Raw genomic sequence first — 27,454 nt, 5'->3', positions numbered from 1 at the left:
TGGGGTGTGACTCCCACATTCCCTGCTCATAGTTCACACAGTCAGGGTGCTCAAGTGCTAATCTAGGAACCTATGAACAATCAAACACGTTTCATTATATTCCTAGTTTGAGGGCAAACCTTGTTGTATATCCTTGCTCAGTGGGGTTGTGTGGGTTTGTCATGGATGGCATGAGCCAGGGCTCCAGGGTATAATCTGCATTCCCCTACTTAATGCCCTTGCGCAATGCCACCCCTAACAAATTTGGTGTACAGCTCACAGGTGTGCCATATGTGAAAGTCATAAAAATGACTGGATTACCTGCACAGACACTGTAGATTATCCCTTGGACATTGAAGACAATCTGACAGTTTATAAAGTGGTACCTTTTCTGTTGTTGCACCTCCTTCCCTGTTCACCATGTGGGACTTTTATTCCTATGTGTGTGCAATCTATGGCCCCCAGCACTTCAGAGAAGTCTGCTACTGCATAAAATTCTTGCATGGTTCTTGATCTCTCCTGTGGGGTGCATGGGAAACAGATGTCATGCAATGTAACATTATAGAGGCTGATCCTTGTGACACCCCTAATATATTCCTTGTGGGTCTCTGGTAAGTGCCAGTAGCTAGTATATGTAATGGTACATATACATTTGTTTTCACTGAGGTGGGTTCTCCACAATTTCCTTGAGGCTAGAGGTGGGAGTGGCAGAGGTTGATATCAAGCAAGCAGGCCTTCCCCAAAAACTCTTGCTGCTTGCATTAGACAATGAGAACATCAGCTTAACTGTGTGTGGGTTCAATACCCAGAAGGAGTAACTAATTTTTATTACAGGCTAGAATTTCTAAAATATTTACAGCAATAACAATTCAAATATGGTAATTGTAATTGTTACATTTGAATGCAAATATCCTATCCATCACAGGGAAATAAAGGCTGCTATTTGGTATATCATAGCAGTGAGATTTGTTTATGACACATATACCTTTACATCATATATGGATGTTACAAAGGCATGCAATTGTAAATGATAATTTTGCCAAAAAAGTTTATTGAAAAAATACAATAATGTGATATGCCGCAGATCTAATTATCTCTTTGTTTTGTCCCCCACCCTATGTCTTTTTTCTTTATTTTTTTTTTGTTTTGGGGTTTTGTAATTTATTAACATTCTGCAACTTACATACCTTGCTACTGAAAATGCAGTGACCAACAACATGGAGAGGTGGACCGATCACTGCAGCAAGGCCAGCTATGCCTCAGCAGATGGCATCACAGACACCCAGCACATCTTGGTCACAATCTGTCAGCATTGCCTCCACAACTCCTGCCCTACTTGCTCCACCTGTGTCAGGTAATTCTACCCTGGCTGTTCATGCAGTGGTACCCTCCAGGAGCAGTGCCAGTAGAGTGGGTGATTTTGTCACTCAGCAGGAGCTGACAGGGCTGGTGGAGGATATCATGGAGAGGGGCCTTGATGCATGTATTGGCAAAGTTGGAAAGGTCCTGCTTGGATTGCAAAGATGATACCATGTCCAGCACTGACTTAGAGAGCTGCTCAGGAGACAGTGATGACAATTTTGAGGGTGAGGACTAGACTCTCACTGTTTTCATGCTGGATGTGGGTGTGCCTCCAATTTCCCCTTCCTATCGTCCCAAACCTCCATGCTTGGCTCATACACAATAAACCTGACATCTTGTCTATATCTGAAACCTGGTTAAAACCACATATAAAAGACTGAAATTATTCCCCCAAACTACTCCATCATCAGGAAAGACAGACCTCTCAAAAAAGGTGGTGGGGTGGCCCTCATATATTCATCCTCCCTAGCAGTCACTCCCTACAATAAACCTACTCCACACTTTAACAATGCTGAACTTCTCCTTACTCTACTACAAATCAATAATCACAAACACATTTGTCTAGCATCCCTTTATATACCCCCAGGGGACAACATCTCCACACTTGAACATATCCTCTCTTGGATTTCTAGTAACATTACCAATGAAACCATAATCATGGGAGATGTAAACATCAACTGGGCCTGCATCCAATCTCCAACAAACTCCTCAAATATTAACCTATACAATTTCTCTCAACTAATCAATTCTGTAACTCGCCCTACTAAAAACCTCTCCACTGGAAGTACACTGGACTGGATCCTTGTCTCCCACCCTCACTATTTCTCCAACAGTGGCACCCTTCCAGACCCCCTTAGTGATCACACACCCACTTTCACCAACCGACTTCCCACTGTTCTTCAACAAACCCACAACTATATAACTATCCGTGACCGAAAACATTTCAACCCAACTACCTTTGTAAACTCCTTAAAAGCAATTAACTGGAACTGTCTAAAAACCCTTCCTCTAGACATAGCAGTGACACACTTTAATACAACTTTCTTGACATTACTTGACTCTCAAGCTCCCCTAAGGACAAAGAGAATTAAGACTAAATCAGCCCCTTGGCTCTCTACACACACTCTTGCTACCATGAGACATAGGGATAAAGTCTGGGCACGCTACCAGAAACTCAAAACAAGTCTGCTCCTTAATGAATATAAAATGCTTCGAAATAAAGCAAAGAAACTCACCACCTCCGATCGAAGAAACTATTTTTCTTCACTCCAAAACCAAAATAAAAATAACCCTCAGAAATTCTGGAAAGGGATCTCCAGTCTCCTTCATCCTAGTACACCAGATACTCCCACCCCTGACTCAAATGCCTCTGAACTAGATCTGGCCACCCAATTTAACTCATTTTTTATTGATTCAATTGCAAAACTCACCTCTTCATTCTCCAGCCCCACTATGCCCTCTAACACCCCCCTACTCCTTCCACCTCAAACCCTATCCTTCATCACTTCTACTTCCTGTTCCCCATCTTCTAACTCCTCTACCACTTCCACTACCAAACGTGTACTCCAAACACCTCTACCCTCCAACTCTCCCTCCCCCAACTCCACTTTCCTCTCATTCAATCCCATGTCTACATCCTCTATAAAGAAACTGCTTCTAAAATTGAAACCATGTGCCAACGCCCCTGACAATATACCTTCCTACTTTCTTAGTGTAGCTGCTGAAACACTTGCATATACCATCAGCATCCTAATTAACCGCTCCCTAAAAGAATGCACAGTTCCCCAAATATGGAAACAAGCATATATTATTCCTCTCCACAAAGGGGGCAACAATAACAACATCAACAACTTTCGTCCCATAGCCATCCTGTCCCCCATTTCGAAAATCCTAGAAAAATGTGTCCATCTTCAACTCCTCCCTCATCTCCTAGAAAATCACCTTATAACTCCTACACAGCACGGCTTTAGACCTAACCACAGCACAATGACAGCCCTCCTCTCCTTCCTTGAAACAGTAAACAGAGCTCGTGATTCTGGCCTAATTGTCTCTACCTTATTACTAGACCTCTCCAAAGCCTTCGATACCATCTCACATAGCCTGCTCATAACTAAACTCTCAGAACTTAACCTCTCTTCCTCTTCCTTGCAATGGTTCTCTAGTTACCTATCCAACCGGAAGCAAGCAGTAAGATGGAAAAAAACTACCTCCTCATTCCTTAGTACCCTAACAGGTGTTCCACAAGGCTCCATTCTAGGTCCTGTTCTCTTCAACATATTTATAAATGACTTCCATAAATCAATCCCATTCTCTAACATCATCCAATATGCTGATGATTCAACTATCATCTGCTCAGCCACCTCTATCTCTACACTTCAAAAACTAACTCAAGATGCCTTTTCTACAACAGAGCAATGGATGTTACAAAACCACCTAGCTCTTAACGCCTACAAGACCAAGCTAATGATTTTTACTCCTTCTAAAGCTACTCATCTCAATCTGAACACTTTTTCTATCACTAGCCAAAATAACTCTCCCCTAGAATTGGTGACAGAGACCAAGCTTCTTGGGGTACAAATAAACAACCAACTTAAATTTACCTCTCATCTACAAAAAAACATCAAAAAAACCCACCAAAAACTTGGTATGCTTTATAGACAAAAAGCGTACCTTACCTCTGCTACTAAAATAACACTCGCTTCATGCTTCCTTATCCCCTCCCTTCTCTATGGTGCCCCACTCCTAACTAATCTGCAATCCTCCCTCAAAAAACAACTTTCCTCTTGTTACAACAAAATTGCAAAATTTGCCACCAGCCACAAGTCTTCCACCTACCACTGTTTCTCCCTCCAGATACTAAAATGGCTAGAACTTCCCAATCAACTCACTTATACTCAGCTAACTCTAGCCCACAAACTTATTCTCAACCCCTCCCTCTGTCCTTCCCTTTCTTCCGCATTTGACATGCATCTTCCCAATAGAGTATTGAGATCAAACAATCAAAACCTACTCAAAGTCCATAAACCTACATATCCCCCAGGCAAAAACCTTCTATCCTTCAACCTAGCTCACATCTGGAACTCCCTTCCTTCACTCATCCGCACCACCTCTAACCACTCTGCTTTCAAAAAATCTCTCTATACACACCTAGCATCTCAGTGGGAATGCTCCTGCTCCCACCCTACATAACCTACTCTTCTCCTTCTCTCATCCGCCATTGCTCTGCCTCATCTTATTCTACCCAGATTCTACAGAAGTTATTAGATAAGCCCCTAGGTTCTCTTCTTCCTCCACTTCATCATGTCACTGAACCTCCTCTTCCTTTCCAGTAACTAATTTTTCCAAACTACTCTGTATTAAATGGATATTTCTGAGCTAATAAATATAATTATTATGTACTTTCTGCACATTGTATTTAGCTGTTACATTTTTTGCTTTCTTTCTTTTTTACCTATTGTTAAACTTGAAATGTTTGTGTGAATATATGTTTGTAAGAATGTTAAATGTATTTCTGTAGCTTTTCTCCCCAGGACTCCATTGAAAACAGGTTCCTTGTGGCCCAATGGACTATTCTGGTAAACCAACTGCAATAAATAAATAAATAAATAAATAAATAAATATTATGGTATCCTCCAACCTTTTGTCTCCATCACAGTCCCCAACCTTTTGTCTCCATCTTGTATGTCCTATATGTCTATGCATGCTTTCTAACCTACCCTACATACCTGACCATCTCATTCCTAAGCACCTTCCACAGCATTCCTCTCTCTACCAAAACATTTACACCTCATACATAGCCCTTCAGTTCATCTATGTGTCAACTTGACATACTTGATTTGGTCTAGTTGGCTATACTACATTATTCTGTTGTTGTTACCCATCCCTGGTATAGTGACTGTCCAAAATTATGAAATTGTGTGTACAATGCTATATTTATGTTGTGAAGAGGTGGATAACTATGGTGCTCTCCCACCACTCTCCTGTCAATTCCTGTATTTTTTCCCCTGTCTACTACCTCTGCCCACCTACCTCCATTTTCACCACTGTCCCATACAACCCTTTTGCACACATTTAATCTGGTCAAAAGATAGATTCGCAGAGCAAACACGGCCATAAATGACCTATGGAACAGCCTTGACTTTGTGTCCTCGGCATTTGTACGGAGGTTGGCATAGCGAAATAATCCTGAGTGATGATGAACACTACTTAACTTCCTATGGTAAAAGCCGAAGATTTAAATTTCAGTGTAATTACTCAGGTAGGTGGTTTGAATACAGCACTGACTACCATGTGTGGATAGAATTCATAATATATTGGAATACTTTCACTTGTGCATGCAATGTGTAATATTCCTCTCAGATTACATGTTTTATCTATAACAACGTGAATGCATTGACTTTTAACCATAGTGTTTCTACAATGAAGTGGTTATGTCATCCTCTCAAAGATGCTGTATGTCTCACTTGTAGTCAAACTTCTACTGTGGTGTGTGAGTTTATTGCAATGATCTGCAGATTATGTAACTCAACAGGATGCTTGAATCTCACAGTTGTGAACTTGTCTGTGTGGGGCTGTAGAGTGAGGTAGGTATAACTCCCACAACAGCTGAAATAAATCCACCTCCAGATGGGGAAACATTTAGACAGGTAAATGAGTTCCCTATTCCCTTGTCCCACTTTTCATAACAATATATTCTTTGCAATATTTGTAACTGATGAGGTCATTCTTTCTAAAGTGCACTCTCACACTTTAAAAGTCGGATTTCTCTTGAGCCACTTGCATTTCTTACACTGTTTAGAATATGTAACTGGATAGACAGGAGGTTCAAGTGCAGCAGTGATTGCCTTTTAAGAGTGTGTGTGTGACTGTAAATGGATTCATGATTGGTTTACAAAAAATTCCTTGTTTCCCACCTTTCTAAGCTAGTATAGTCCAGTTTTCAGGCTAGTGCTGAATTCAGGGCTGTGATACTAGTTTCTGAGTTGCCCATACCTTACTTGGATAGAAGGAAGTTTCTCTGTTCACTTGTGAGAGAGGGGAGCTTTGAGCAACCTATCTGTCCCTGGAGGAGTGGTTCCAGCCCAGAAGTTAGTAGTTTATTGGCCATTTTGGGCTAATTTCTATCTCTTTCATTTCCCTACTATAAAAACTGCGTTTGCGTGGTTTTGCACACTGGGCAGTGCCGGTTAGCTACGGTTAAATTATTTCCGGCTCCACTAAGTCTCCTCTTCAGTTTTTCCCTTGAAACTAGTCTAACTCTCATACCTAAGCACTCAAAAAGCATCTTACAGACCAGCACTTGCTCAGACCTAATAGCAAGCACTAATATACCCTGACACTGATTGCCCAGCAGGGAAAAGCTCTTTATTCACCCCTCACCAACCAAGCGACTAAGCAGCTCACCCTACTATTCAGGCATGACCAAAGGGCAACTTCAGGTGCACTCTCCAGTCCAGCTGGTGAATCTGGGTATCCTGAGGCAATGTTACAACTGCCTCATGTACACAGACAACCCTCTACTCCTACCACAAAACACTAACATATGCGAGAGATGCAATTATACAGCCAAACTGGAAGCTAAGCTGTCTCTACCCAAGACTGGAACAGACAGTCAAGAGGAGAAGGTTAACACTTGCACCACAACTCCAGCCACACACAGACCTACTAAAACAGCACTGGCCAAAAATACACATAAATACACAAAATCATACTTGGAGGCACTAAATAAACACCTGCAAAAGCATCAGAGACCTCCAAAGCAGACACCCAAACAACCTGCACTTCCTGTCACAAACCAGACAACACATAAAACACAAAATCAGTGTGCCGCACAATCACAGCCCTTAAGGTGAAATAACATACCTAACACACTAGCAATAGGTGACTCTATAGTTAAGCACATTGACATCCCACTCACTAGGTTGGACAAGAAGGTTACTGTTAGCTGCCTGTCGGGAGCATGAATCCACCACATAACACAAGCACTCAGGTCACTCCAGAACAAGTACAAATATGACTCTGTCATTGTTCATGTTGGTGTGAATGACCTGAGATGTACCTCCCTGGACTACATGAAAAGAGACATGGAAAAGCTCTCTGATCATGTAGCCCAGGCTGGCATGACCCTGACCCTGAGTAGCATCCTGCCCTCACCAAGAATGATACCTCAGTATAAAGAAAAAATGATCAATTTCAACAATTGGCTAAGCTTCTGGTGTCATTCAAAGGGGATCCAGTGTCTGTCAGCCTGGGACGACATGCTCGACAAGCTGCATTGCTTTGCAAGAGATGGCTTGCACCTGTCACCCCTAGGCTTTCGAATACTGGCCAAGGCTCTTGCTGCCCCCATAGTGCCTTTTTTAGGCAAGGCTCAAAAGTCAAACCCACCTCCGTAAACAGCACGATTAAACAAAAAAACTGTGGGTTATGCTACTCAACGCCAGGACTTTAAATCTCAAAATGCACGCGCTTGAGGCACTCCTCAGTATGGAGAACGTCGACATCTGTGCAGTAACTGAAAACTGGTTCAAGGCTCCAGAGAGCTCCCCAGCACTACCGGGCAACAACTCATACCACATGTTTCGGCCACAGAACACGGACCAAAACACAAAAGGAGGGGGTGTATCCATATTCATCAAGGATACCTACACCTCCAGGTTAGTGGTGCAGCATGATACCTCTGAGATCATCCATGTGCAACTAACATTGGGCAAATCTGCAATGCAAATTGTGGCCTGCTACAGATCACCCTCCATGACCCAGGACCACCACTCCACCTTTCTGGTGACACTGGAAAACATGAAGGTCATACCAAACACCATGATATTGGGTGATTTCAATTACCCTACCATTCAGTGGGAAAACTACTCGAGTAAAAATTCCCAGGCCCAGCGCTTCCTGGAATTCATCAACTCAAATGCCCCGGATCAGCTGGTAAACTCCCCTACCAGAGGTGAAAACATATTGAACCTGGTCATTACCAACATGGGCGACAGGTGTTCCACACTGAAGGTCAACCCATCACTGGTTAGATCAGACCATAAACTAATCACTCTGTATGTCAACACCCCACCACCACCCCCAACTAAAGAAACCACAGTAAAAAACTTTTCTAAAGCAAACTTTACCTTACTTAAGACAGAAATGGTAAATTTCACAGCCCCCACACTAAAGGATAATGCTGCACAAGTTGCAGAAACCTTTACAAATGCACTCGATGCACACCTACAAGGATGCATGGATCGTGCCATCCCTAGCAAAACCAAGACTCACTCTTCTAAGAGAAGGAAACCAGTTTGGTGGACCCCTGCAATAAATAGGCTATACAATAGAAGGAGGAAACTAGTTCAGAGAAAAAGCAAATCCCAAGAAGGAAAGACATCCCTTATCAGTATCAGTAAGAAACTGAGGTCCCTCATGAAATCATCCAAGGCTAACTTCGAAAGAAAAATAGCCAGTGATTCAAAATATAACCACAAAGCCTTCTTTAGCTATGTTAAGAATCTAAGTGGCAACTTGCAGATATGCACTGAACTTGTGCAAAATAGCACAAAATATACTGAACCTCCTGATATTGTCAACATCCTGGCAGATAGATTCAGTGCAAACTTCACCCCCCTCTCACCTCCAAAAGGGCCCACAATAATACCGGAAAAGTGTACTGTCTCAAAAATCACAGACGCACAGGTGAAAACAGCCCTTTCAAAAGCCAAAAACACAGCATCAATGGGACCAGATGGTGTCCCAGGCTGCGTCTTGCACCAACTACAGAACAAACTAACCCTCCACCTAAACAAGCTATTTAATCTCAGTCTCTCCACAGGCTATGTGCCCATAGAATGGTGCACAGCAATGGTTATTCCTCTCCACAAAGGAGGGGCCACAACTGACCCTGGTAACTACCTCCCCATAAGCCTGACTAGCCTGGTCTGCAAGGCTATGGAGTACATCATCATGGAACTCATTAACAAAGACATTGGGAACCTCCAAACACTTGACCCGACTCAGTTCGACTTTGTTAAGGGCAGATCATGCCTACTAAACCTGGCTGACTTCTTCGAGACAGTCACCAAGGCCATAGACAAGGGAAAGGTGGTTCACACAGCCTACCTTGACCTCGCCAAGGCATTCGACACCATTCCCTACTCGGGTATTACAGAAAAACTCACCAGCCTGAACATAAACCCTTACATCATGAGATGGGTTGCCAACTGGCTTACAGACAGAACTCACATGGTAAGAATAGTGGACTCCAGGTCAGAATTTAAACCAGTCACAAGTGGTGTCCTGCAAGGCTCAGTCCTGGGACCCCTACTGTTTGGCATATACTTCTCAGAAGTACAGGCAAACACAGGAGGACTATGGCTAACCAAGTTCGCCAATGACTGCAAACTGGGAGCCATAATTGACTCTCCCGCTGACACGGACATCCTCCAAAAGGGCCTTACTGAGACAGACACCTGGTGTCAAAGTCATGGCCTCAAGCTAAATGCCAAAAAATGCATAGTCATCCTGTTTGGGAAAAACAAAACACCCACGAATTGCCACATAGGTGGCAGCCCCCTTAATACAGAAGAGGTAATAAGAGATCTGGGGACCCAGATAGATAGTAATCTCTCCTTTGACAATCATATTGCCAAAGTAGTTAGTAAATCCTTCTATGTGGCCCATCTAATTACTAAAGAGTTCGCATCTAGACATAAAGAGGTTATAGTGCCCCTCTACTCGTCACTCATTAGACCCATCATAGAGTACAATGCCCCATTTGGGATGTACCTTACAAGACACTTCCAACAGCTGGAAAGACCACAAAAGTACCTCACCAAGAGGATTACTGGTCTCAAACATATGTCCTATGCAGCCTGACTGAAAAAACTCCGGCTGTACTCAGTGGCATATCGCTTACTCAGAGGTGATCTCTGCCTGACTTACAAGGCCATGTCCAACTCAGAATTGATGGACATGCTCCACTTAAAGAAATCCAAGTCACTGCGAGCCACGCGCTCTAGTGAGCTAAACTTCACCACAACAATAAATAGAACATGCTGGAGGGATACATTCCTGTCACAGAGACTCCCCATGCTTTGTAACAAAATTCCAGATTACATCAGGCAGAGCCCCTCACTAACACTCTTCAAGAGAAACCTTGACGAGTGGATGGGTAACAGAAAATACACCCCTGGGATCACTTCATTGGCTCTGCTTGACAGAGGATCAGTTAATTAATCAATGGGGTGGCAAAAGCTGACACACTCTGGCTAGGCTTATAAATGCCCTCGGGCAGATAGCCTAGAACCTACCTATGAACCTATGAACCTACACACATTTGTAATGGCACATTTACAACCCCGGATGACTGCAAAAGTCATTTTAGCACACAAACACATCTGCTTGGCAAGATACTTCTGATGTCATCCCTTGATGGATGCTGTATGCCTCAGTTCAGTATTCTCCAGTGGTGCTTACTGCTGTTACTGTTCTCTGCAGATTTTTGTAACTAGATAGGTAGGTGGTTCAAGTCCATCCTTGCTTAAATATTGTGACTGTGATTACTGTCATATATACTTGGCTACCTGATAACCGCCATTATGTAAACTTCCACTTATGAGATGCATTTTCAGTAGCACAGCATTAAACTCACAAATTTTAGCAACCCCAGGAAAATACATTTTTGGAAACACAATGATTATATAATTCTTACATAAGTGCTGTATCTCACAGTTGTGTAACTTCATATGTAGGATGTTTGAGGCTATGGATGTGTCCTTCACCCTCATACTTTGCACACTCCTTTTCAAATACATATATGATCTGTAGCTGTGTGGCATAATTGTACCCTTCGACTACTTTTTATCATTGACATCCAGCCAATAGACAATGGCGATGTCATCCATTTAACTATGCCCTGTCAGAGTTGCTCAGCAACACGTCATGTGCTGCTTGTATATTTTGCTAACACCGTTGTCAAACATATCTACAGTGTTCACATATAGATGTTGATTCCTCTAATGATAATTTTCCACATAACAATGCTTTTCCCCTTGGTAATGATGACATGTGTTTACATTTTCCTTTCATAACATTTGTACTAAGGATTCTCCATTGGCAATAGGGAATGTGACAATATTCTGTATGTTGATGCCGTCCTGTATCAATAACAAGCACACAGATGCTTTGCAGCAATAACATGATTGTAGTGACATGTCTACCATGGAACAGTCACTCTCTACAATATCATGTATTTTTGTATGTTCAGCACCCACAGTCATTGTTTGTTAGCATTGTGTGGCCTCATACTGAAATGCATGAATGCATCCACCACAGTTATAATCTCTCCTTTTAAACAGTGGGAGAGGACCCCCCATCCCTTCTATCTCAAAGAGAATGTCTGTGATACAATCATGTGATGTAATGACTTAGGTGGAGTGCCACACTTGTGCTAAGATTTCCACTGTGGCACTTGTGGTTCATCAACATATTGTTCATCAGTGGACTTACATAGCTTATTGTTCGATTCCTGAAAAGGACAACATGATAGAAATGATGTCACACAAAAAACATCATATCTAGTTATTCATATCCACATTTATGTTGGACAATGATATATAATCACAGGTTGTGATTGGATAACAGTGAAATGGTTATTTGAAATGTGGTGCAGTGAGTGCTCCTGTGGCATGTACATTGAACACTGGCTTGTATAGCGTACCTACACACTTAAAATATGGTTCTATTCTGGGAGAGTATGTGTACTACATGATGTAAACAGCTTCCTTGACAAAGAAACATTGATATTGTACCGCCCACTGTTATGTGGATAGTAACATGCATAACTCCTTTTCAGCATTATGAATAAATCTAATTTTTGACATTATATTTGTAACTCCTTTCTTACTTCACACATTGATGTCAGTTATTTGTGACAGTTTCCATTGCTGTCTCTTGTGACACACGCAGTCAGTACAGGCATCTGCTGGCAGCCTTGTGTCATAGGCAGGGGTTTTACATCTGGTACCATCTGTGTGCCCAACAGCTGTGGCTTACACACAAAAAATCATTATGGCACAGTCAGACAACAACCTTTTTCAGGTTATTGTCCTACACGGTAAGACATCCATACCCCTTATGATAGGATAGTGATCTAAGCCCTTCAAGGGTGTTCGTTACACAACTGATATGCGTGTCTTGTGGCATCCATGATTGATATCGCTGATATCTGTCCTGGAATGTGTTGAAAAATGACAAGACACAAATGTTTGTTTTGTCATTCATTTCTCACAGGCATTACCTATTTCTGAAATAATTATGCTCTGCATTGCATGTCTTCATCCAAATATTTCTTTATTACTGCAATTCGTTTCTTCACATTGACAGCTTAATGACAGATTATGGCTTGCATAATACGTTTCTTACTGTATGGCATGCTGCCAGATCATCAGAAAATGTGACTGGGCTTCTGTTATAACACTTCCTTGTACATTGTTGCTGCTGAATTGGTATTATGTTACTGTTCCCTGTAATTCCTTGTGAGCATGCCAGCATAGCAATTTATGAGATGTGTGTCATTTACTAGTGGAAAACTTGAAATGATGACATGTCGTCTGATCTCTGTTGTCATTTGTCACTTATGTATGTTGATTGCTAATTATATTACCATTTAGCATTTACATAACTATACAACCCATACTTGTCTATTACATGTTTATAGGTGATAAACCCCTTTCCTACGGGTGCCAATAACAGGGTATCTGCAAAAACATGTCCAAACATGTCCCTTTCTGATGTGCATTACAAGCAGCTGTTAAGATTAATTTCTTATTGTGTAAACATGCTGAAGTGGAGAATACAGTTAGTGTTCGCTGCATGCATAAATTCACTGTATGTGTGTGTATATATATATATATATATATATATATATATATATATATATATATATATATATATATATATATATATATATTTCTAACATGTGCATCCCATTAACTCCACTTTGTTACACTGCAGCTTTTATGTCCCTTTCACATCCTTTGTTAGCATGTTCGTTTTTCTTTATGTGCATAAGTCAAGTATTGTTATTGAGATTAATTATGACTACATCAGTATGGCAGTATTTCTATAGTTACAGGTATTTCTCAGCATATTTTCCTTCTGTATTTGACTGCATTTTCCAAATTTGCCTTCCCCTCTTCATTACTTCTGCAGTACAGCCAATGTAATTTGTAAACAATTGCCCATTTCACTTTCCGTCCTTCAGAATTCTTTCATTGTACTTGCCTTAGTATTTCTGGGCTACAGTGTGTGCTCATACAATAGGCTTGTTGAAAGGCAAGTTGTTTTGTTTACATTCTGTGCTCATGTTTGCAAACACTTTTCCATGTCTGCAGACGCTACTGCTGATCACAAAAAGGTGTTTACAAACACGTAGAGACAATGAGCAGTATGTATATTCGATTAACATGCTAATCGTTCATGCAGGCATAGTGTGAAGCCTACGTGATTGTTAATAAATCCAAGGGAAAGACTTTTTTTGTAATGTTTTAGTTTCATCTAAGGTACTGTATTAACATACTAGCAGGGTAAATATGTAAAACATTTGTAAGCCTTTGCTGACAAGATAATGTATTACTAACTTTGCACTGAAATTTTTAGCATTTTCTTTCTTCAATGCATTTTTAATGTACAACTGTTAGGTAGCCAAGCCCTTTTCAACCTAGATCTTTGGTTTCATCCAAAGTACTGTAGTCCTTCATGGAATTGCATGTGCTGATGGTGCCCTCTGTTGTTGCAAAATTGGATTACTTTCTTTGCCGGCACATTTTTTACTGTTTCCTTTAACATCACATGTTTTACGTTTGGTTTCATTTAGGCCTTTCAAAATCCTTTACTCGATACCAAACAGAGACACTCAAAACAAAAACTTAATTTCACTTAATACTTCAGCATTACCATATCCTAACTGCCACAGCTTACTAAGGTATGCTTCTTATACTATTAACAAAACAGTGTAAGAAACTTCTCTTTGTGGAAGATTTTTAATCCATATATATCTAGTTAATCACTATATAGTTATCAGATCAGATAATGGTAGTAGAAGTTGCGAACTTAAATTCGTCCTAAGTCAAAAAAATAATAAAAACTATAATTTGAAACATTGTGCAGAATTATTAAGTATTCAAAAGTAATCCAAGCAGGGTAGGCAGTCTGTTTCCAGTCGAAAATCCTTTATTAAATACACAGACAAGCGATCCAAGTAAAAAAAAATAAAGTAATAGTTTCCTCAGAAGCTTTCAAACTATATATATATACTTTTTATGAGGCAAGGGAGTGGTTTATTGCACTGTAAAACAAAGTGTTATTGGAATACATGTTAAATTCACATCCCTTCCCTCATCAGTGTAACATTCCAGCTGGTACTGCCCTATAGCTGTCATAATAATATAACCCTTATGTACTTTAAATAAAATTAATAATGATGTTGTACATCTTATTTAACCAGATTATCATGTCTGGGATTTTATCCAAGACAATATACTGCATGGCTGGAAATATATGAACCTTAGACCGTTTGGCAATCTAAAATATAGATATAAATATATACATGTACACTTTGCATGCAAAAAATTCATTGCAAAAATCATATTCGATTTTCATAACCTATTGTTAACAAAGATCACGTTCGCCCTTCTAGACTTCATTAACTCATCTGATTAATATACAGTGATTAACTAAATATATATGGATTGAATATCTTCCACAAAGATAAATTTCTTACACTGTTTTGTTTTTTGGACCCACTATACTTGTTTAAGTGGGTTGTTTGAGACTTCACGGATACCATGGTGATTACTTGGCTTCTTATACTATTAGACACCTATTAGGCTAGAAGGACAATACTAATACTACTGCTAATAATAATAATAATAATAATAATAATAATAATAATCCAATAATGGTGCAATTAATGAATTAATCACATATCAGATTTAATGCTTTTTATTTTCATGGCAGTTTCACAACTTAATTTTCTTCTGCCATTCATTGGAAGATCTATTACAAGTACTAAAGTAATAATGTTTATGTCCACTTATATTGTATGTGTTGAAGCTTATGGCATATTTGTTCAGACTCTTTCTTAAGTTATGTAACAGTGTTTATGTCCCCCTTGTTTTGAATGTGCTGAAACTTGTAGCCTTATTATTCAAACTTTTAATTAAGTAGTGTTCCTAGAATTTGGGCAGCCACGGTTGTGCAGCGGTTAGCGTTGCCGCCTCACAGCAAGAGGTTCTCTGGCTTGATCCTCGGCTGGGGTGCCTTCTGTGCAGAGTCTGCATGTCCTCCCTGTGGTCGCTTGGGTTTCCTCCGGGTGCTCCGGTTTCCTCCCACATCCCAAAGACATGCTGTAGGTGGATTGGACACACTAAATTGGCCCTAGGCGTGCGTGTGTGCATGTGTTTGCCTTCTGTGGAAGGTTGGGCACCAGGCTGGCAACTCGACACCGTAAAACTCCACTGCCAATCATGAGCGGATAGTGATCTGCTGTGGTGACCCCTAACCGGGAAAAAGCTGAAAGAAGAAGAAGAAGTGTTCCTAGAATTTATAGTGTATGTACTTTACTTTGCTGTTATTATGAATACTGATAATTGTTTTCACTTATAATTCATACTGAACACTGTTGGAAGCTTTTCTCTTTTGGGTCATTACCTAAAAATAGGACTGGTCTAGTAAAAAAAATAGTTAACAATGTATAAGTAATTAAAACTTCATTACTAGGAAATTTATGAAGCTGAACATAAAAATATGATCTTTTTAAGCAAGCAGCAATACCCAACAGAGTAAGCATTACTGGGGGAAATAATGGACCACCAAGGGGTGTTATAAGGCCCAGCACCACAGGTAAAGTGCATCTCCACCGCTGGAAGGTTCATTATTTCCCCTATAATGCTTACTGTTAAATGTTTTGTGTGTGCTATTTTAAATGTAATATACTTTTTATATTTTCAATGTAAAATAGCTCCTCTACCTAAAGTATGAAATTTAATTTGATGTAATATGTAATTGTTGGAGGAAGTATTTTACATCAAAAATATAAGTAATGTAAGTAAGTATTTAATGTGTACTTACACACACACACACACACACACACACACACACACACACACACACACACTTGCAGATGCCAGGCAGAAAGACGCACACATCTGTGCAAAGAAACCCAGGCATACACATATACAGAAAAACACATACAAACACACATACACAAGTGCACAAACACGCACACACACACACACACACACACACACACACACACACACACACACACACACACACACACACATGAAACATTTACAGCTACTTTGTTGAATGAATACACCTTAAGTGTCTCATTGTGAGCAACTAAATGGAAAAAGTCATAGAATACAAGGCATTACAACTCTCCAGTCCCCTTCCCATGCCTCATTGCTTTCGATGATTTTGCCGTGTAGTGTTGCACTGTGCCTAGTAGTACCATTAAATGTTTGGGAAATCACTGAGGATTAAAGTCAGTCAATACTGCATGACTTTAGTTTTGTACTTCTAATTTTTAATGGATCCACACTGATGAGCTAACTGTTGCAGTCAGCACTGTCTCTGTCCCTCTCTCTCTCTCTCTCTCTCTATCTCTCTCTCTGTCTCTCTCTCTCTCTCTCTCTCCTGCTGTCGCTGTCTTGATTAGCTCTCATCATGTCTCCCTCTCTTTCTGTTGCTCTCACATGCACACAAGCACACATACACAGACACATAGTCACACACAGACACACATATACAGGCGAGTTTTTTTCTTTTTTTTTTCTTTTATTTACTTTTTTATATTATGCTCATTAAAATGCAAAGGTCTATTTTGTGAACACAAAAAATGGCAGCTGTTAGCAGCAGACTTTATCAGTAGGAATTACCTGCACATTAATACTCTAGTGGAGAGCAGTCGTTCTCTAATTAAGATGGTGACATGCAGACCCCCCCCCCTATTCTTTAATAAAAAATACATAGCAACGTTCCCTCCTTAAAATGTGATTGGTACCTGCCACTTACCGCACCCTACCCCAGTTTAGGGTTACCACCTGTCCCACTTTGCGAGGGACAGTCCCTCTTTGGGCAGTTGTGTCCTGCAAAAAAATTGAAAAAATCCCAAATGTCCTGAGATTTTAGGACAAAAATATTTCCTATATTTTATGTAATAGTTGCATAAAACAGTTATTCTGTATCTGAGACACCTAAATGTTATAAGAATCAGAATAAGCAACTAAAATGCTACAAGAATAAGCTTTTATTTAGGAAAAAAGTGAAGTTCTGTCATTTGTACTGGCCGTGGGTATGTTTTGCCCTGCAAAATCTGATGTTTGTACCAAAAATGTCCCACTTTGGGCATTTGAAAAGGTGGCAACCCTACCCCAGTTCCAAAAGAATTTATACTCTGGGCAAGAAGGTTTGCAGACAGGTACCCTTAAAAGGATTGAAATTGCAGAACATCGAACCTCTGATCATCGAGTACCAGAGGATCGAAATTGTGCAATTGTGCAAAAAAAAAAAACCTAAAACTTGAAAACTTCTCATTTCATGTTTTTGCAGGGGAGCAAGCGCCCTTGGGCTCCCCACCCCCTGGGCTCCACACCCCCTGCTTCTTATTAAATATACCAACTCCGAGATTGCACTACAGTGAACAGAACAGTAAAGTTCTAATTCCGCACGGTATGTCGATCTCCATTCACAAGCTTCAGTATTACAGAACATCGATCCGCTGGGCCTAGATGATAAGAGATTCGATGTTCTGCAGTTTCGATCCTTTAAAGGGGACAAGTGCAGACATATCAGCAATACAAAGTGAATCATCTTGGCCGGAGCTTGCATCCTGCTGAAATGCAGTGTTCATTTTTATGCTGCACAATAAAATTTAAACAAATGCAAACTTCCCCATGTAGAAAAACATTCTGAAAAAATATGTTGCTTGAATTTGTACTCCTGACCTTTGTTAAATTTTGCTTTTGTTCCCCTTCAGATTACTACTCATTTGAATGTATATCCATGCATACCCACACATTCACACAGAGATGCAGAGACGTGCACACACACACACACACACACACACACACACACACACACACACACACACACACACACACACGCATGCACACACGCGTGCGCATGCGCAAACACACACACACACACACACACACACACACACACACACACACGCTCTCTTACGGAGGTCTGCTCAAAGAGATGCAGTTCGAAGTCTCTGATTTATGTACCGATGAAATCATCATTGCTCACTCTCCCTTTGCTGACGTCTCTTCATTCTTTAGTTACTTCTTATCTTGGTGGATTTGCTGAACTGTTGACTGCCATCCTGTACCTACTAATAAAACACTGAAGCTTGTTGAATAGAACCATAATCTAGATGTCTCTGCTGCTAACTGTATAATAAAGTATCATCTGAAATAGTTGCATCAGTTTGTCCTGGTGCTACCCCTGGCTGTGTGAACCTAATAAGACTTACTTCAAATGGAATGAATCCGTTTGCATCCCTATAGATCATTGTTCAAACAATGCTTGTTATGAATACTTGCAGTAACGTTTTTCAAAGGTAAGAAAGTATTCATTTGCTGCTGTAACTTATGTTGTCTCTAAACTTGAGCTACACTGGATATGAATAATGCAAAATTATAACTGGTATTCATACATAGTCTTTGCACACCATGACTTGTCACCATAATCTAGGATGTCTCTATAACTTGTAGTACTTGACGTAGAAATTTTCTGTCCAGGGCTAATCTGAAAATGGGCCAGTCCAGGGCTAGACTGAAAACTATATCATCACATGTGTGTGTGTGTGTGTGTGTGTGTGTGTGTGTGTGTGTGTGTGTGTGTGTGTGTGTGTGTGTGCACACGTGTTTATGTAATCATATTATATAAATATACACACACACACACATAGACATACACTTTTATGCATATAGAGATAACCCTGTAACAAGGCCTTACTGTGTCTAGGCAGTTCGGATGCTGTATCTTGTCTCAAAAGAATCATTTCCTTAGTTACACCCATTTACTCACCCAATATTTCTGACAAAGTAAAGCAAAAAACTTAGAATATCTGCAATTTTTATTTGCAAAACAAAAATCAGCCTGGGGATTCATTAATATCATATCCACCTCATTCCAAAGCTAACACGATCAACTGTGTTAGTAGGATGAGCAGCATTGCTAATCAAATATGTAAGAAGCCAAGGCATATTGTATGAGAAGCAGCTTCACCATGAGTCCACAACACAGGCTCGTGACCACGTCATGGTTAGCAGGTGCCACCTTGGATCCACAACACAGGCTCATGACCACGTCATGGTTAGTAGGTGCCATCTTGAGTCCACAACACAGGCTCGTAACCATGTCATGGTTAGCAGGTGCATTGCTATATATATATATATATATATATATATATATATATATGCATAATATAAACAAAAAACAACTGAGCACAGCAAACCACAGAATCAGAAGTGAGTGCATGCACACTCAACAACATCAAGTAACTGAAAGAAGAAACCATTGAGGAAAGTAAAGCCTAGCAACACACAAACATTCAAGCATGACGTGTAACTGAAATCATGGAGATGTTGAACATCACCTGCAATGTAATTCACATAACCAAACCGTCATGGAAATATTCAGCATTATAAAGTTGTTTTAGGACATTACTGCTATGTAAAACATTTTTCTATGTATACATGGGCACACCTCTCAGCCTGTCAATGCATGCTGGACAAACAGACATAAGATTCTAGGACAGATGCACAAACTTGGGAAAAACTTTTAAATAGTGGTCCTACACATTATGAAAGTGAATAGAATATCATGTGCAGCAATAACATGCATGTTCTTAAAGGTATGAAGTCAAGCACAGAAAAGGTCTGTCATTAGTGACTACAGTCCTCAAGGATATGCAAGACAACCACAAATGCCAGGTGGAACAGCATATAACCTTTCATGATGTATAACATGGGCAAGCTGTCAAAATCATGAGAGCTGAGAATTATGTACATGGGGCATGTGGGATATGATATTAACCCTGTCTTGTGACATAACAACACATATATACCTAACAATGACAGAGTGTGAGCAATACAACTATAATATACTGTCCATGTGGGTTAGTAATGACAGTGTGTCTCAAAGTGGGTCAGTGATGCATCACAGTCCACATATTATTATACCTACATTTTTATAAAGTACTGCGCAAGAATGCTAAACGCTGACTGCCACAAATATCCGGAGACGATGCTTCCCAAAAAATGACAAACGTTAATATAAAGTACAAAAGTAATGAGAATGAAGGTTAAGCGCTTTCATCCATTCCGTACGGGCTTCATCAGGACAACCGACAAACAATTCACTGCCATTTAAATAAACTATTTGGCACCAAATGCCGTTTTGTTTGAAAAAAAAAACGCTTAAAGGAGCCTACTTACAGTAATGCGCTGTTGTCAGTAACACGCAAAACTTCACATCGAAGAATTAATATCTATAAAAACATACATTAATGCTTGTATAAAACAATTGCAGTCTAAATAACTTACATTCTAGTACTGTATACAAAATATACAAAACTTTCCTTTAAAAATACAATAATTAATAAACAATCTTGTTCCCCCTGTTGTACATATATGTATTACTGAATCAATGCATTCTTATAATATGTTGAAAATACAATAAGTATATATAACAAATTATGTACAGTAAATGTATAAGTAATAATTCTATGAACAATAATATGATGAATTTTTTGTGAACGAAGTATTAAATTGAAAGTTTTTTTGTGAACAAGGTGTTGAAATTAATAAGAATATTAATATTAAAAATATCCTTTCCAAGAAGACCTTTAATTAGTAGCAGCTAAGACAAAAAGTGACAGTGTGAGTGTAATAACACATTGCTAGGGTGCAGAACAGTTGCTCTCAGGCAAACAAAATCCACACACCTGTGTATGAACCCATAACTCCTTTAAATTACATCCCTTTGTCACCCCATCTTAACATTTATTTTTTTTTAATTTTATTTTGACATTTGTTGACCGTGCTAGTCCAACTGAGCAGAATCCCTTTTTCAGTGGAGACCCAGGAAGAAAAGCTTGAGTAATTGAAAATTAAAAAAGTTAACAAACTTATATAATGAGACATGTACAATGTGATTTAGATAATTACAGGTAGGTATATATAATAAAGATAACACACTGACAAGGTACATTCAAGAAAAAAGTGCCATTACTTTGGGGTAGAATTTTTTATTATGATCTTCCATTAAAAGCTCGGAATGAGTTTGGGTATCTCACAGTAAGAGGAGGTCATAGTCACTTAAGACATAAGTTAGGAAAGAGTTTGCGTATCTGACAGCAAGAAGAGGTCCTAGTCAAGACATAAGGATTAGTAAGGTTTAAGTTGTTTTAATTTATACTTGTATATTTAGTACAGAAGTAGAGAGTATAGGGAATTGAGTGTGGTTTATAATAACTGTTTGGCGGGAGGGTGGGGATGGTGTTTATGTTGGGTCGTGGCAAGAGTAAGTCCTTATGCTAAGTAGGTAGTCTTTTAAGGATTTTTTGCAGCAGTTTGTGCTAGGAATAGTTCTTAGGAACAGAGGCAGTTTGTTCCATGATTTAGCAACAGAGTAACTGTAGAGAAGTTTGCCTGTGTCCTTTTTAAGCTTGTAGGTTTCAAGGAGGCGTTGATCTGAGCTGCAAAGACTGCAATGGGGAGTGTAAAGAGAGATAAGAGTTGAGAGAGCTGGGAACCAGGTAGGTTTGTTTAGGATGGTGTGAGTCAGGTGTGGTTGAGGGAGGAATTGGTAGGACACTTGTCAAGTTTTTTTGAGAGGGGACACAGAATGGCTATACGTCTAAAGTTTGAGGGGTCGGTGGAGTGACCTCCTTTGTATATGGGTGTGGCACAGAATTTTTTCCAGATGTCAGGGTCTCTGGATTCTTGGAAAGATCTGTTGATTAGTATGGACATGGGATAACCAATTTGCAGCAAGTTTTAGGAAGATAGGAGGAAAATTACTGGCAGATGGGGAGCATGTTTTGAGTTTGCTAAGAAATGATTTTATGTATGCAGTGGGGACAAGCTTTACTGATAAGGAGGTTGGGTTGGTAGATGGAGAGAGTAAGGTTGAGTTGTAGATGGTGTTGTCCTTTTGAGCTAGGTTTTTGATGGTATCTATGAAGAACGAGTTGAGAAAAGTGGCAGTTTTAGTGGTAGAGCTATCGAAGCAGGGGTTAGATGCTGTGGGGTTGACTGGATGAAGTATTTTGTTGTTTGAATTCCAGAATGCTTCAGGATTGGACTGGGAGTTAGATAGTGGCTTTAGGTAGAAGTTTTTCTTCTCATAGCTGACTTGTTTTTTGGTTATGTTACGGAATTCCTTATATCTTTGTAGGTGGGTAGGGGATTTGTTTTTAGCCAGTTTTTCCACGCACAATCTCTCTTGTACATAAGAGAGTGAGAAAATTGTGTAAGCCATAGAGCAAAGTTAGCTTTTATTCTTATTTTTCTGATGAGGGTCAGGGAGTTTAGGGTGTCAAGGAAGATGCTGTTGAATTTAGAGGTAGTTTCTTCTAGGAAGAGTTCATGAAAGAAGGACCAATTAATTGAGGAGAGTGTTTGGTTAAAAATGTGTGGGTTGAAAGTGGAAAGTTTGTGAAATTCTTTGTATCAATGAGATTTGCAGAACTGGAAGGGTGTGTCTGAATATAGGTGGGAAGATGGTCACTTAAGGTGTCTGGTAGTGTTTTGCAGTTGGATGTGAGTATCCAATCTAGTGCAGAGACAATATTAGTGTGTTTGTACAGATGGGTGGGGATAGTAATTAGCTGGGAGAAGCCTTAAAGGTTAATGCTAAAGTTAGGTTTGTCAGTGGTTAGAGTTTTCCAGTCAATGTTGACATCACCCAGTATTATGTTTCATAGCAGATGGCTTGAGAGATCCAGGAGAGAAAGAGTTCAAGGGTAGGAATGTTATTTCCTGGAGGAATATAAATGGAAGCAATGGCTACCTTTTTATAGTTGTTAAGTTTGTAATTTATTATGAGGACTTCAGCAGGGTGAAAATTGGGAAGTGGGATTGATAGAGGGGAGAGGGGAAAATTAGTCATAGTTGCCCAGAGTACATTATAACTACACCTCCCCCTTTTTTACTACCTCTATCGAGCAAAAGATATTACCTCCAGGGGGTAGAAGTTCACTGTTAGAGATGTGTGGTTTAAGCCAGGTTTCAGAGAGAGTAAGGATGACAAGAGAATGAAGAATAACCCAGGGATGAAGTTCAGTGACTTGGTTTAATATGCTTTGGATGTTAAGGGATAGAATGGTTAGGTTTCTAGTGGATGGAAAGGAGTCAGTGGAAGATGGGGATGAAGAAGGAAGGGGGAGGGAGGGTAGTGAGGGGTAGTTGGGGAGAGATGAGGGGTTGTCAGGTCCAAGTTTGTGGTGTATACCACCTGACAGTAGTAGATGTAGGGTGAGTAGTTTAAGTAGGGAGATGTTTGGGTGGCAGTAGTCAAGTTTTGGTTTTGTTTCGTGTGGCGTACGGGGTGTTTGAATATTTTAATTTTGCATAGGAGAGTGTCAAACTGGTCGAATAGTGAGGGAGAAATTCACAATGTGTGAGTAGTTACATGATTTGTCAGTGGGTAGATAAGAGTAGGAGATGGGTTTAAATAGGGGAGGTTATAATGGTAAGAGGTGGAGATGGGTTTAAATAGGAGAGGTTATAATGGTAAGAGGTGGAGATGGGTTTAAATAGGGGAGGTTATAATGGTAAGAGGTGGAGATGGGTTTAAATAGGGGAGGTTATAATGGTAAGAGGTGGAGATGGGTTTAAATAGGGGAGGTTATAATGGTAAAAGGTGGAGATGGGTTTAAATAGGGAGGTTATAATGGTAAGAGGTGGAGATGGGTTTAAATAGGGAGGTTATAATGGTAAGAGGTGGAGATGGGTTTAAATAGGGAGGTTATAATGGTAAGAGGTGGAGATGGGTTTAAATAGGGAGGTTATAATGGTAAGAGGTGGAGATGGGTTTAAATAGGGGAGGTTATAATGGTAAGAGGTGGAGATGGGTTTAAATAGGGGAGGTTATAATGGTAAGAGGTAGAGATGGGTTTAAATAGGGGAGGTTATAATGGTAAAAGGTGGAGATGGGTTTAAATAGGGGAGGTTATAATGGTAAGAGGTAGAGATGGGTTTAAATAGGGGAGGTTATAATGGTAAGAGTAGGAGATGGGTTTAAATAGGGGAGGTTATAATAGTAAGTGGTGGAGATGGGTTTAAATAGGGGAGGTTATAATGGTAAGAGGTGGAGATGGGTTTAAATAGGGGAGGTTATAATGGTAAGAGGTAGAGATGGGTTTAAATAGGGGAGGTTATAATGGTAAGAGTAGGAGATGAGTTTAAATAGGGGAGGTTATAATGGTAAGAGGTGGAGATGGGTTTAAATAGGGGAGGTTATAATGGTAAGAGGTGGAGATGGGTTTAAATAGGGGAGGTTATAATGGTAAAAGGTGGAGATGGGTTTAAATAGGGGAGGTTATAATGGTAAGAGTAGGAGATGGGTTTAAATAGGGGAGGTTATAATGGTAAGAGGTGGAGATGGGTTTAAATAGGGGAGGTTATAATGGTAAGAGGTGGAGATGGGTTTAAATAGGGGAGGTTATAATGGTAAGAGGTGGAGATGGGTTTAAATAGGGGAGGTTATAATGGTAAGAGGTGGAGATGGGTTTAAATAGGGGAGGTTATAATGGTAAGAGGTAGAGATGGGTTTAAATAGGGGAGGTTATAATGGTAAAAGGTGGAGATGGGTTTAAATAGGGGAGGTTATAATGGTAAGAGTAGGAGATGGGTTTAAATTGGGGAGGTTATAATGGTAAGAGGTGGAGATGGGTTTAAATAGGGGAGGTTATAATGGTAAGAGGTAGAGATGGGTTTAAATAGGGGAGGTTATAATGGTAAGAGGTGGAGATGGGTTTAAATAGGGGAGGTTATAATGGTAAGAGTAGGAGATGGGTTTAAATAGGGGCGGTTATAATGGTATGAGTAGGAGATGGGTTTAAATAGGGGAGGTTATAATGGTATGAGTAGGAGATGGGTTTAAATAGGGGAGGTTATAATGGTAAGAGTAGGAGATGGGTTTAAATAGGGAAGGTTATAATAGTAAGAGGTGGAGATGGGTTTAAATAGGGGAGGTTATAATGGTAAGAGGTGGAGATGGGTTTAAATTGGGGAGGTTATAATGGTAAGAGGTGGAGATGGGTTTAAATAGGGGAGGGTATAATGGTAAGAGGTGGAGATGGAGAGGAGAAGAAGCAGAGGTCGTATAAAGAGAATGCAAAGCAGGATAAGAAAAGGAGTGGAAGGTGGAGGAGTGACGTTTTAGTAGAGGAGGGAGTAGTTTAGTAGAGGAGGTCAGTATGGTAGAAAGGACTGGGATGTCATTTAAACTAAGGAGGTATTGCAGTGTGGTTTATTATTTGTGTGGCAGGAGTAGAAGGTCAGAGATTATGGAAATGAGAAGTAGGAAAGACAGGGGTTTGTCTTCTGTTTTACAGGGAGTGTGTAGGGTAGGTGGAGTGAGTAAGTAGGAGGAGTCTAGACAGGAAGTGGAGAGTTACTGGAGGGTGTGATTAAGGTGGGTAGGGCATAGGTTTAGGGTATGTATGGGTTGGTGGGAACTGGGGGTAGGATACAGGAGCTGAGTGAGCCTGAACGGAATGAAGGGTGAACAGAGCAGGCAGAGACAACAAGGTAGAGCAGCCAACTTAAACAACAAATGCAATCAGTCACTCTGAGAGAAATAGGTCAGTGTAGAAGTAGCACCAGTTAAAGTTTAATGGACAATAGGCATCTATACAATCAATTTCTTAGAAATTTCTTCAATTTAGGTAAAATTTTTGTGTACCATTTTACAGACTGCAAAAGACTGAGTGCTAGGGGATAAGGGAGAAACCATATAACTAACGCGACCCAGTAAGTTTGTACGCATGCACGTTCCCAGGATTGCACAACAGTTTTTTTTGTATAATTGGCAAAACAGTGTGAAGAAACAGGGAATATGAACATACACTCAGTTTGTTGTAGGAAGCCACCATTTCAATCAATTTAAGGTTGATTTTTTCTAATTTTGATGATGACCATGCAGAAAAGATGGGGCATCCAGGGATCCAGTGCAGGGAGGAAAGTAATTCTCAAACAGGTAAGAGTGCAGGGAACTGAAAAATAAAGGAAAAAATCAGAATGAGAAGTTAGAAATAGGATAAGGAAAGGTAGTAAGATAAAGCTAAGCAGGAGTGGAGAGTGAGTTATGAGGAAGCAGTGTGGCTAAGGGATAGGAAAGGTAGGTAGATATAATACAGAGCAAAGTAAGCAGAAAGTAGAGAGGACAATTTTAAAAAGTGAGGTAATGTATAAAAGTTTATAAATAGAGTGTTAGCTATGAAAAAATGAAGCTTCAGGAAAAGTGCAGAAGTAAGCAGTAAAACAGAAGCTAGAATAACATCAGCAGGATTATCAACTGCAGAATCAGTTGCATTAATACATTATCATCAGCTCAACTAGCTTACCATTTAGTATTTCACAACGTAGAAACAGCTCGTTTAAAGATTATGGCAAAACATAGCTGTAAACTTAGTTAATAAAACAGCTCACTTTTCACCTGCCATGACTATGTAAGTTAATAATAGCAGCTCACTTTTAAACTATATCTAATATCCAAGTTAAAGAAGTTTACTTACAAAATCTATCTCAAGTATCTAAAACATGAGGCAAACAGCAATGCAGACATAACATTACAGATAAGTTTGTCTATTCCACCAATGCATGATCTACGTAGAAGATATGGTCTGTGAGGATGCTGGCTGCAGAAAAAATAGAAATATCAGTAAACTTACTTAGCATGCACATTACAGCTGGGGTTGTAAGGTATAGAGTGACACTAGGGAATAAGATTTGAAAATGGTGCCCAAGATTTGAAAATGGCGCTCGATATATTTAGGGTTAAATAACCTCATTCTGTTCTTTTTCTAACTGCTCCCATC

The sequence above is a fragment of the Protopterus annectens genome, chromosome 17.part0 (assembly GCF_019279795.1).
Source record: "Protopterus annectens isolate FY-2018-M chromosome 17.part0, PAN1.0, whole genome shotgun sequence".
Lineage (NCBI taxonomy): Eukaryota > Metazoa > Chordata > Ceratodontiformes > Protopteridae > Protopterus > Protopterus annectens.
The sequence above is the reverse complement of the archived record's forward strand: the minus strand, read 5'-3'. Positions refer to the sequence as shown.